General features: G+C 41.5%; 1 protein-coding gene across 5 annotated transcripts in view; it reads left to right on the top strand.

Annotated features, from left to right (window-relative positions):
* KLHL13 (kelch like family member 13) overlaps nt 1-11956 on the top strand; it is a 138831-nt gene that overhangs the window by 527 nt on the left and 126348 nt on the right. Inside the window, exon 1 of one of the 5 annotated variants that reach the window (XM_034780994.1) lies at nt 10799-11190. The exons of the other annotated variants lie outside the window; for them this stretch is intronic. The gene's annotated coding sequence lies outside the window, so the exon portion shown is untranslated. Of the gene's footprint in view, nt 1-10798; nt 11191-11956 lie in introns of those variants that run through there. 5 annotated transcript variants of the gene reach the window in all.

Raw genomic sequence — 11956 nt, 5'->3', positions numbered from 1 at the left:
CCCCCCCCCCGACTGCCCCTGCTGCCTTTCGCGCCCCGTTTCGGGTGCCGGGGGCAGGGAGAGTGCCCGGGCTCCATTACCGCGGTGCAGAGTAAGTGGAGGGAAATAGAGGTGTCTGTGACAGTAATTGACTTGGCTGGTCTCCCTCCCTGCTCTGCAGTTAGGCCCCGCTCTGTTCCTCCCTGGGCACTCTTCAGGGCTGCTCATGGCTTTCTGAAAATGTGCAATGCTAACTTGTGAAACCCTCTGAGCTCTTAGCACCGTTCCTCTGTACAACTTCAGAGATGCCCACATGCACGGCATTTACCTTGTTTGCATGGTAGAGGAGAGGAATCTTTTTTTTCTAACAAGATACTGTATTGATACCAGCTTTCTGAGCTGCTGCAGTCAGCATCAGAGGTATTGTGCTTCAGATAGTCTAGAGGTGTGATTTATGTCTAAATATTGTACAGAATATTACAGAGAAGCCTCAGTAATTCTCACTTTGCTAGTCTATACATTTGGTAATCCTCATCAGAAACCTTGAGGAACTCTCCCCATTTCCCAACAGAGATTTCATAGCAAAGCCAATTCTGTAATCCTGTTTAATATTACTAAAATGTACTGCAGACTATTGTAACATGTTAGGTTTGGGTGATGATTAAGACTAGCCCACATGTTTCAAAATAAGTGTGTCTTCAAAAAAAAAAAAGTGTGTTCTTTTATTCACTAATATGCAAAGTTCAGCAAACTGCAGTGGATCTCTAGCACACATTAGCATGCTGCGGTGCATCCAAAGCAAGAATACTTACAGGGACATTGTCAGGTTGAAACTGCTTTCCAATAATAAGCTCACTGTAGTTTTTCCCTGAGTTCCAGCCAGTTTTGCTTTTACATTTCCTTTTTAAAATACTTTCCCCTACAGTTTTGTAATCAAAAGGGAAAATAGTAGTGACGAAGGCCCCAATCATGCAGAAAGAACCATGAAGTTGAAACCTTGTTCCCTCAGAAAGTGGATGCAAAGAGCAGACACTGGAGATCCCCTCTGCAGGAATGGGTAACTGACTACATTGTGGCAACAGTGACATTGGCTATACAGGGAGTGCGGTTGCATGTACAGAGTAAAGTAATTTTTCCATAATCTCTTTAAATAGTAGTAACCAGAGATGTTGCTTGTTACAACAGCAAGTAAAAAAAGGCACAAAAATGATTTAAGTTGATGGTATCCCATTTGCAAATTCTAAGATTCTCTGCTTTATCTTTCTGAGCGCTTAAAATAAAATAAAATAATGGAGATAGCCTATCTCCTAGAACTGAAAGGTCATTGAGTCCAGCCCCCTGCCTTCACTAGCAAGACCAAGTATTGATTTTGCCCCAGATCCCTAAGTGGCCCCCTTGAGGATTGAACTCATAACCCTGGGTTTAGCAGGCCAATGCTCAAACCACTGAGCTACCCTTCCCCCTGCTTGTACACCCTTCCCCCTGCTTGTACACCCTTCCCCCTGCTTGTACACCCTTCCACTTGTGTCAATATAACTTATGTTGCTCAGGGATGTGAATAAGCCACTGAACTAAGTGCTGGTGTGGACAGTGCTATGTCGGCTATAGAGTCTTCCCCAGATGCACTATGCCACCACTGTAGTGCTTCTAGTGTAGACTAGCCCTAAATGTAACACGACACCTGTAGGAGGTATTAGGCAGTGGAGGTCAAATCCCGGAGCTTTGGCTCTAAAAACATGAGCCTCTACTAGCTGAGCTAAAAGTCCCTGTTATGTTGCATCAAAGGTTGTATAGATTCGAATCTCTGTGTGGGACAGCCATATTGATCATGGGTTATATAAACAATTTGAGAAATTAAAAGTTTGTTTTAAGAACTAGCTATATAAAAGAGGTGATGGTATTAGGTTTTAAGTATCAATGCATGTCAGTAGTAATATTACATAATTTTTTCATGGCTCTTCAGTAGCTTATGGGAATTGACTCAGTTGGGCTCCCTCAGTCTAGGTTCCACTAGGTGTCCACTTAACAATCTATCATCACCACATCTGACCTCCTCATGAGTCTCAGCAGAGGTACCAAGGATTGAACAGATGTGGTGGATGAGTCCTTTTCTATCTCAAGACAGCGTCTATTCTTGATAATTTTTAAAAATTATCTCACTATGCTGCACTGGTGGAAGACTGGTTGCAGATGTTTTTATCACTGAATTTTTTTATTCTAGTACACCTCTACCTCAATATAACGCGACCCGATATAACATGGTAAAGCAGTACTCGGGGTGGGGGGCTGTACACTCCAGTGTATCAAAGCAAATTCAATATAATGTGGTTTCACCTATAACGCGGTAAGATTTTTTGGCTCCTGAGGACAGCGTTATATCGAGGTAGAGGTGTATTTGTGACAAAGGATTACTACATCTGAAAGATGGAGTATGGATAAATCTCAGAAGATTTGAGTGTCTCTGCTAAGTATGCTTCTTCTGTATCCTTTTGTGGGCTATGTCTTCACTGAAAAAAAAAGGTGTTTACAATAGGGCTGTCACGCGATTAAATAAATCGCGATTAATCACATGATTAAAAGAAGTAATCATGATTAATTGTGCGATTATTCACACTGTTAAATAATAGAATACCATTTATTTAAATATTTTTGGATGTTTTCTACATCTTCAAATATATTCATTTAAATTACAACACAATACAAAGTGTACAATGCTCACTTTATATTTATTTTTGATTACAAATATTTGCACTATAAAAAACAAAACAGTATATTTCAATTCACCTCATACAGGTACGGTAGTGCAATCTCTTTATTATGAAAGTTGAATTTACAAATGTAGGATTATGTACAAAAAATAACTGCATTCAAAAATAAAACTTTAGAACCTACAAGTCCACTCAGTCCTACTTCAGCCAATCGCTCAGATAAACAAGTTTGGTTACAGTTCGCAGGAGATAATATTGCCTTGTTTACAATGTCACCTGAAAGTGAGAACAGGTGTTCGCATGGCACTGTTGTAGCTGGCATTGCAAGATATTTACATGCCGGATGTGCTAAAGATTCATATGTCCCTTCATGCTTCAGCCACCATTCCAGAAGACATGCGTCCATGCTGATGACATGTTCTGCTTGATAACAATCCAAAGCAGAGCGGACTGACGCATATTCATTTTCATCCTGGGAGTCGGATGCCACCAGCAGAAGGTTTTCATTTTTTGGTGGTTCAGGTTCTGTAGTTTCTGCATCGGAGTGGTGTTCTTTTAAGACATCTGAAAGCATGCTCCACGCCCCATCCCTCAGATTTTGGAAGGCACTTCACATTCTTAAACCTTGGGTTGAGTGCTGTATCTATCCTTAGAAATCTCACATTGGTACCTTCTTTGCGTTGTGTCAAATCTGCTGTGAAAGTGTTCTTAAAATGAACATGTGCTGGTTCATCATCTGAGACTGCTATAACATGAAATATATGGCAGAATGTGGGTAAAACAGAACAGGAGACATACAATTCTCCCCCTAAGGAGTTCAGTCACAAATTTCATTAATGCATTATTTTTTTTAACGAGCATCATCAACATGGAAGCATGTCCTCTGGAATGGTGGCCGAAGCATGAAGGGCATATGAATATTTAGCATATCTGGCACGTAAATACCTTGCAATGCCGGCTACAAAAGTGCCATGCAAACGCCTGTTCTCGCTTTCAGGTGACATTGGAAATAAGAAGCAGTCAGCAGTATCTCCCATAAATGTAAACAAACTTGTTTGTCTTAGCAATTGGCTGAACCAGAAGTAGGACTGAGTGGACTTGTAGGCTCTAAAGTTTTGCATTGTTTTGTTTGAGTGCAGTTATGTAGCAAAAAAAATCTACATTTGTAAGTTACACTTTCACGATAGAGACTGCACTACAGTACTTGTATGAGGTGAATTGAAAAATACTATTATCATTTTTACAGTGCAAATATTTGTAATTAAAAATAATATAAAGTGAGCACTGTACACTTTGTATTGTATGTTGTAATACAAATCAATATATTTGAAAATGTAGAAAAACATCCAAAAATGTAATAAATTTCAGTTGGTATTCTATTGTTTAACAGTGCAATTAATTGTAATTAATTTTTTTAATTGCAGTTAATTTTTTTGAGTTAATCACGTGAGTTAACTGCGATTAATCGACAGCCCTAGTTTACACATCAAGATAGCTATTTCAATATAACATCTTAGTGGAGAGAAAGCACAATAGCTTTTATCTATATGTAGTTATTTGAGGTGCATGCCAAGTAGGGTGTATAGATTTGACCATGACTAGCTACAGCTAGGTAAAAACTACCTTTATCTTATCTCATCTAGGACATTACATTGAGGTACATTGATGTAAAACCACGCTTATTTCTTGCAGTGAAGACATAACCTAAAATACCTTCCTGAGGTTGGACTTGTAGCTGAATTCAGATTTCATGCATCCTGAGGCTGTTTACTCACTGTGTGAGACTTGATATTGGCAGTGACAAAAGGGCCCCACTGACCTTCAGAGAGCTTTTTATAGATGGGCTTATTGGGGAACCATAGCGAGGAAGTAACTGACCTGTTACTAAGTGGGAGTGTGTTTGGGGGGGAGGGAGGGAAGGAAGGTCATATTTGAATTTCAGTGGAAAACATTTGCAAGATGGACCAAAATTTAGATCTGTGCTATGGTCCAAATTGATTTGCCTATATCTGCTGAAAACAAGGTGGAATGGCATCTCAAATAAGGCTCTCCATGGCCAATTCAGGGTGTTGAAATAGCCCACCCTATGGCTATTTATTATTTGTATTCTCTTAGTTCCTAGGAGCCCTCGTCATGGACCAAGGCCCCATTGTGTTACGCACTCTGTGAACAGACAATTTACAATCGAAGTATAAGACCCGAGACAACAGATGTATACAGATTGGGGAAGTACAAGGAAACCATGTGATAATATTAGTCCGCATGATAGGTTGTGATCTCAGCACATCTGCAGCCTCCCTGCCCATTTAGAGAAACTTACGCCTTTTAAAAAAAGCAGATCATGTGCATGAGGTCTCTGGAGGGAGTGTAGCAATTGAGTTATGTTCTGAGAGCTTAGGCTTTTTTGCTGTAAGCTCAGCTATAGTTTAATTTAAACTCAGCTGTAGGAAACAAAACATTTTATTTCCTTTCACGGAAACAGACGTGCTTTGTTGTAGATACTAATGATACAGTACAGTCATATGATTTCTTGTGGCTTTTGTTTTAAGTTCTTCTTTGTGAATTATGCAGCAATTATTGGTGTATACCATAGTTGTGAAATCTTTGATGAAAAGCAGAGACTTGTAGGGGAGACTGGATTGGAATTGCACGAGCTGAAATTGTTCAGTTTTGGGCTTTATGGGGAAAGTCGGAACTTTAAAGATGCTTAGTCTTTTGGGAAAAAGGGGTAAAGAATCAAAATTAAGAGTATTTTGTTCTTTCAGTATTCTTGGTGTGAAAAATGAACTGACATTAAAACCAATTTTACCAGTGTATTCAATTTAAAAATTGCATCCCAAGGCTAGGACTTGATAATCTGATAGAAAAATGAAAAGTTAGAATTTGGTGAATGACCAGCTGCAAATTGGCTTTACAAGAACTGGGGGAAAGTGGGTGGGGTTTTCTGAATGATGGGAGGTGGAGGGGAAAGAGTAATAGGTAACTTTCACAGACCAGCAAGCCAAGCTGCAATGACTTAAATCAGGGGTTCTCAAACTTCATTGCACCACAACCCCTTTCTGACAACAAAAATTACTACACAACCCCAGGAGGGGGGACTGAAGCTTGAGTCCGCCCGAGCCCCATTGCCCTGGGTGGAGGGGCCAAAGCCCAAGCTGCACCACCCAGGGGGCAAAGCCCAAGGGCTTCAGCCCCAGGCAGAGGGGGCCTGTAGCCTGAGCCCCGCTGCCCAGGGCTCAGGCGTCTCAACCAGTTCCTCACTATTTGTCAAAATCAAATCTAGAACAGCCTCTCCCCTAGTAGCTTTCTCCACCTTCTGAAACAAAAAATTGTCTCCAGTAAGTTCTTAGAATGGATTGGATAATCTGTGCCCTGCTGTGTTATTTTCCCAACACATGTCTGAGTAGTTGAAGTCCCTCATCACCACCAAGTCCTGTGCTCTGGATGATTTTGTTGTTTAAAAAAAGCCTCATCCACCTCTTCTTCCTCCTTAGGTGGTCTTATCACCCTTGTTTTTTACCCCTTTTATCCTTACCTAGAGACTTTCAACAAGTCTGTCTCCTATTTCCATTTAAACTTCAGTCCAAGTGTATACATTTAATATATAAGGCAAAACCTCCTCCCTTTTTTCCGTGCTTGTCCTTTCCGAGCAAGCTCTACCCTTCTATATCAAATATTCCAGTCACGTGTATTATCCTACCAGGTCTCTGTGATGCCAACTATGCATAGTTGTGTTTATTTACTAGCATTTTGAGTTCTTCCTGCTTATTCCCCATACTTCTCGCATTAGTATACAGACATCTAAGATACTGATTTGAATCCCCCCCCCCCAGTTCTATCTTCTCTCCTTTATCCCTGCTATAACAGCCCATGCTCCCCCCAGATTCCGACCCTTCTCCCAGGTCTCTGTTTTTGACTTGCCTGTGGGCTTTGGGCACCCTTTGAACTTAGTTTAAAGCCCTCCTCACTAGGTTAGCCAGTCTGTATCCAGATATGCTCTTCCCCTTCCTCGATAGGTGCCTCACAGCCAGGCATTCACCTCCAGCATACATCTGTTTTAGTCTGGGTCCCTACCCTTGACCAGGTCTTGTACCCATTCAGAAAGATGGGAGAGGCTGAATGTTTTAAGTAGCAGCAACTGAAGCAAGAACTAGAGGAAATCAGAGCTCACCATGTATGAATTCAGTGATTTAATTTTGTATCCATTTCAGTTCAGTGGGACTTTGTATCTGCATCTTAGATACCAGGGAAAGATGTGCATTAGAAATGCCTGAAATGTGTGGAATGGTGGGACAAGACCGTCTTGCTCTTGCAGTGAGTAAACTGACTTTCCCTCAGGGCTAAGGAGGTGGTTCCACTTTTCCACTCAGAGTGGAGATCAGGCTTAAATAACTGCAGGAGTCAGTAGTTAACTCTGTTGGAAATGCTGTACCCTGGAGGTCTTTAAATAACATCTACAGTGAATAATAGCTTACAAGCCTATGTGGTGGTATTTTCTTTCTTTCTTTCTTCCTTCCCTGAGTTTTGTTCTGTGTCAAAATTAACTTGGACATCTGGGACTGATGAAGCAGAGCTCTGTATCACAGAGGTAGTCCTGGATGCTGGCATAAGTGCAGCAAGACAGGTGTGACGTTATGGCCACATACAATTCTTTTAGAAAGAAAGTAATGAAGGCACAATGAAATAGTTGATGCTACATTCTTAACTACTCAATAGGGTTGGCCAGTCACATTAATACAGGTGTACTGTTATCTTTTTAAATAGCACTGAGGGATGATGTGGAAAGTTAATAATACCAAACATGTTTGTTAAGGTAGTGTATGTTAGTAATACTCAAAACATCTAATGCATTGTGCAAGGGTTACTTTGTTGGCTGCTTAAGCAATTTTTGGAATCCTCCACAATTCTCAGAAGATTTACATGAAGGAGCTAATGGGCATTTTTAGATGAGGAATTGAAAACTGTGCTTATACAGGTGTTTAATTCAGCTAGCATGAGCATGGTGTTCCTCTCTTCTGGAATTTATTGACGTTTTATAGATGACCATTTCTTCCTGGTTTATAGAGTCCAGTAGAACTAGCACTTTTGAAGGCATACTGTACTCTTGACAGACTTATGGAACTAAGTGGTAAACTTTTATAAAGGGGGGCTTTGAATATTCTGTTTATGTTGCTGTTAGTGCTGCGATATTCTCAACTTTTGGGCTTTTACAGTATGTGTAAAGTATGTAAGAAAATATCTCCCAATGAAATAGATGTTTCTACAATAGGTATGCACACTGCATGCTGTGTACATACTTTCCCCATATATACACATGTGGAAGTCGGATTCTTCTACTATAGCCATGGACCTCCAATCCCTTAATTTATATTTAAATTAACACTTTTGTTTTAGTTTCACTGGCACTGGAAGCAGCTATCTCAAGATGAATTATTTTTCTTTTTATGATGTACGAGATACTGCATGTGGACTAGTGATGTACTGAATGTGGGGAAAAATAAGAATGGAATTTCAGGTTGTTGACACTAAATGTCAACATTCATGGGGATAGAAGCTAGAATAGCTGTTTTTTTTTATTCCAGGAAATATTCAGTTGGAAAAAGCTAGGTACAGCTCTACCCTGATATAACGAGACCCGATATAACACGAATTCGGATATAATGTAGTAAAGCAGTGCTCTGGTGGGGGCTGCGCACTCCAGTGGATCAAAGCAAGTTCAATATAATGCGGTTTCACCTATAACACGGTAAAATTTTTTGGCTCCCGAGGACAGTGTTATATTGAGGTAGAGGTGCATTGGAAATTCGCGTTAGTACACAGATGTTGGAATGATTTGATATACACTTTCTGCAATGTTACTGAACTGATACATGTTGTTTAAATCATTTCTCCTTCAGGGGTTAAATGCTATTCCTAAAAGGTTTCAGAGTAGCAGCCGTGTTAGTCTGTATCCACAAAAAGAAGAACAGGAGTACTTGTGGCACCTTAGAGACTAACAAATTTCGGATGCATCCGAAGAAGTGGGCTGTAGTCCACGAAAGCTTATGCTCTAATAAATTTGTTAGTCTCTAAGGTGCCACAAGTACTCCTGTTCTTCTTATTCCTAAAAGGCTTGCCCCATCTACAGCCATTGAGAGAGTTGAGTTTGTGTGCAACTTTCAAAAGTACCTTAGTGATTTAGGAGCACAAATCCCATTGAAAGTCAAGGGGACTTCATACTCCTAAATCACTTAAGTGCTTTTGAAAATTGCACCTTTTTATCTTTAGTTTGTTGCAAAATCTACTTACTACTCTGAAGTCCTACTGTTAATTGGGAAACATTATGTATAGCTTGGTTTCTTATGGATTCTTAAATACTTGAGATGAGTTCAAACTTGACACAGTTAAAGGGGCCTGATTTTTTTTCAGAAAGTGCTGAGCACCTGCTTTCTGAAAATCAGTTCCTTTAAAGTGTCTTAAATTGGCTAGCCAGACGTGGAAGCACCCCCATTGCTAATCATGTTAGTGTGTGCAAATGGTAATGAAAGCGAGTTATTTTAGAGGCTATATTAGCAATAGTATCGGTGTGGAAAATGCTAATTCATGGATTAAATGGCTGTCTGATTAGTGGTGGTGGTCCACTGTTGGAGTCACAGGGCAGAAAAATAGTTCTTGTACTCTTTCTGTAACTTGTGCCAACATATAGATGTGGTGGGGGTATTAAAAATGCCTCTCTCTCTCATATATGCATATACAAGTACACACACAAACACAAATTTAGTGTGATTTACTGAAAAGTATCTCTTAGAAGTGAAGTAGTTTAGTAAAATTTAGATTTACTTTCATAAGGTGCAGTAAAAATAAGCAACCTTTAATCCATTTAACAAAGAGCCTTCAGTTTCTACTTCAAGGCATGTGGAATAATACTTTGTAAAGTAACTTAATGTCTAGCCAACTATTTTAAGACGTTTGCTCTTGCAAGGAGTAGGCCAGGTGAAATGTTTACTTAAGCAGCCTTGTTCCTTTATTCAAGAAAGGTAACTCTACTCATATTTCCAGAAGCACAACCTAGTGTTACTTAACCACTTCAGTTACCCATTTCAGTGCTGGCTAATATGCTTGAGATGTTGGACAGACCAACTTTTACTTCTGCTTTACGCTTGTGGAGTATAGGATTGCAACAGCATGTTGCTGAATGTTCCAGGAACATCTTCAGTCTTCTCTTCAATGAGTTTTAATTTTCATTATTATGGTAAGTACGGCACTGAAAAAGCTCTGAATGGGTTGATTTTGATAGGGTATTGATCCAAAAATTGTGTAGTAATCTTAAGTAACTTTCATGTCAGAAAAACATGGCTATGCTATTTCTGTGTTTAGGCAAAAAGCATCCAGGTCAGGGGTGGGCAAACTATGGCTCACGGGCTACATCCAGCCCGCGGGACCGTCCTGCCAGGCCCTTGAGCTCCTGGCCCGGGAGGCTCGCCTCCGGCCCTTCTCCTGCTCTTCCCCATCTCCCGCAGCCTCAGCTCGCTCGCTGCACCGCTGGCGCAATGCTCTGGGCGGCGTGGCTGTGAGCTCCTGGGGCAGCGCAGCTGCAGAGTCCGTCTTGACCCGGTCTCTGTGCTGTACGGTGGCGGCAGCAGCGTGGCCTGGCTCCAGCGCTGCTAGCCACCAGCGCTCCAGGCAGCGCGATAAGGGGTCAGGGAGTGGGGGGGGGTTGGATAGAGGGCAGGGGAGTTTGGGGTGGTGGTCAGGGGGTGGAGGTGTGGATGGTGGTTGGGGTGGGAAACAGGGTTGAATGGGGGCAGGGATCCCGGGGGGCAGTCAGGAAGGAGAGGGGATTAGATGGGGCGGCAGGGGGCAGTCAGGGGACAGGGAGAAGGGGCGGTTGGATGGGGCAGGAGTCCCGGGGGGGCCATCAGGAATGAGAGGAGGGGATGGATGGGGCGGTGGAGGTCCGGGGGCAGTCAGGGGACAGGGAGCGGGGGTGTGTGGATGGGGGAGAGATCCCAGAGGGCCGTCAGGGAACAGGGGGGTTGGATGGGGCAGGAGTCCCGGGGGGCCAGATAGGAGTTGGGGGCCGGGCCATGACCCCCTTCCCTAACCGGCCCTCCATACAATTTACAAAACCTGATGCGGCCCTCAGGCCAAAAGGTTTTCCTGCCCCTGATCTAGGTTATCTTGTGGTGTCACATGGGTCCAGTTCTTACACTGAAATGGATTTATATCAATACTATTCAAAAATATAATTTTCACCTGTTTACAAATATATGGGGAATGTAACTGTAGATTCAAGGCACGATATAAATGGGTACACTATAAATGAAGATAGCATTCAGATTGCTGATTGTGGTTTCTCTGTGCTTTAGAAAATTGGATCCGTGGTTCTTGAGCCTGGATTAATCAAAGCTAGGGACTTGTTCAGTTGTGCTGCCTTGAGGAAAGTATTCATGCTTAAATGAGCAGCTGAACTCTGGAATCTGGAGTACATACACCATACTGCTCTTTGTAGTCCTCCACTCAAGTGAGCATATCCCACATGATCAGTTTTTCTTCAGGTGGACTTGCATTGATAGACTCTAGCCATTACCATTATTTAAGCTTGCATATATAGTGAAACTTGTTTTTGATTACTAGTGGGTTCCCTTTCTTGACAGTTACAATACCTGTTGGACTACTGTTAACCAAATCACCTTTCAGAGAATAGTTATTAATTTGAAGTCCTGTCCTTTTTTCTTGTGTAGCAGTGAACAAAAACACATTTTTAGGGCATAATACTCAGCTGTTCCTTGTCCTGAGCCTTGGGGTATATCAGCACTTAAAACAGTACAGCAGGGCAGCTATAATGCTCAGTGTAGACACTACCTATGTTGACGGGTGGGTTTCTCCTGTTGGTGTAGGTAATCCACCTCCCTGAGAGGTGGTAGCTAGGTTGATGGAAGAATTCTTCTGTTGACCTAGTGTTGTCTGCACTGGGGGTTTAGTCGGTATAGCTACTTCTCACAGGTGTGGATTTTTCACAAAATCTAACCTTCCTCTTCAGCATTATTGATAATTCTACCATTTCCATCTAGTAAAGGACCATATTAGGTTTTTTTTGTTCCTTATATATTTAAAAAACTTCCCTCCTTATCCTTAACTGTGCTGACTATAGATTTCTCCTTGTGTCCCTTTGCTTCCCTTATTAATGTCCTGCAATTCCTAGCTTCTGATTTATGTTCAGTACTATTAACTTCCCCTTTCTTCCATTTGTTATTTTATTTTTTATAGCTGTCTTCCCTTCCCTTCTA

The sequence above is a fragment of the Trachemys scripta genome, chromosome 9, assembly GCF_013100865.1.
Source record: "Trachemys scripta elegans isolate TJP31775 chromosome 9, CAS_Tse_1.0, whole genome shotgun sequence".
Classification (NCBI taxonomy): domain Eukaryota; kingdom Metazoa; phylum Chordata; order Testudines; family Emydidae; genus Trachemys; species Trachemys scripta.
The sequence above is the reverse complement of the archived record's forward strand: the minus strand, read 5'-3'. Positions and strand labels throughout refer to the sequence as shown.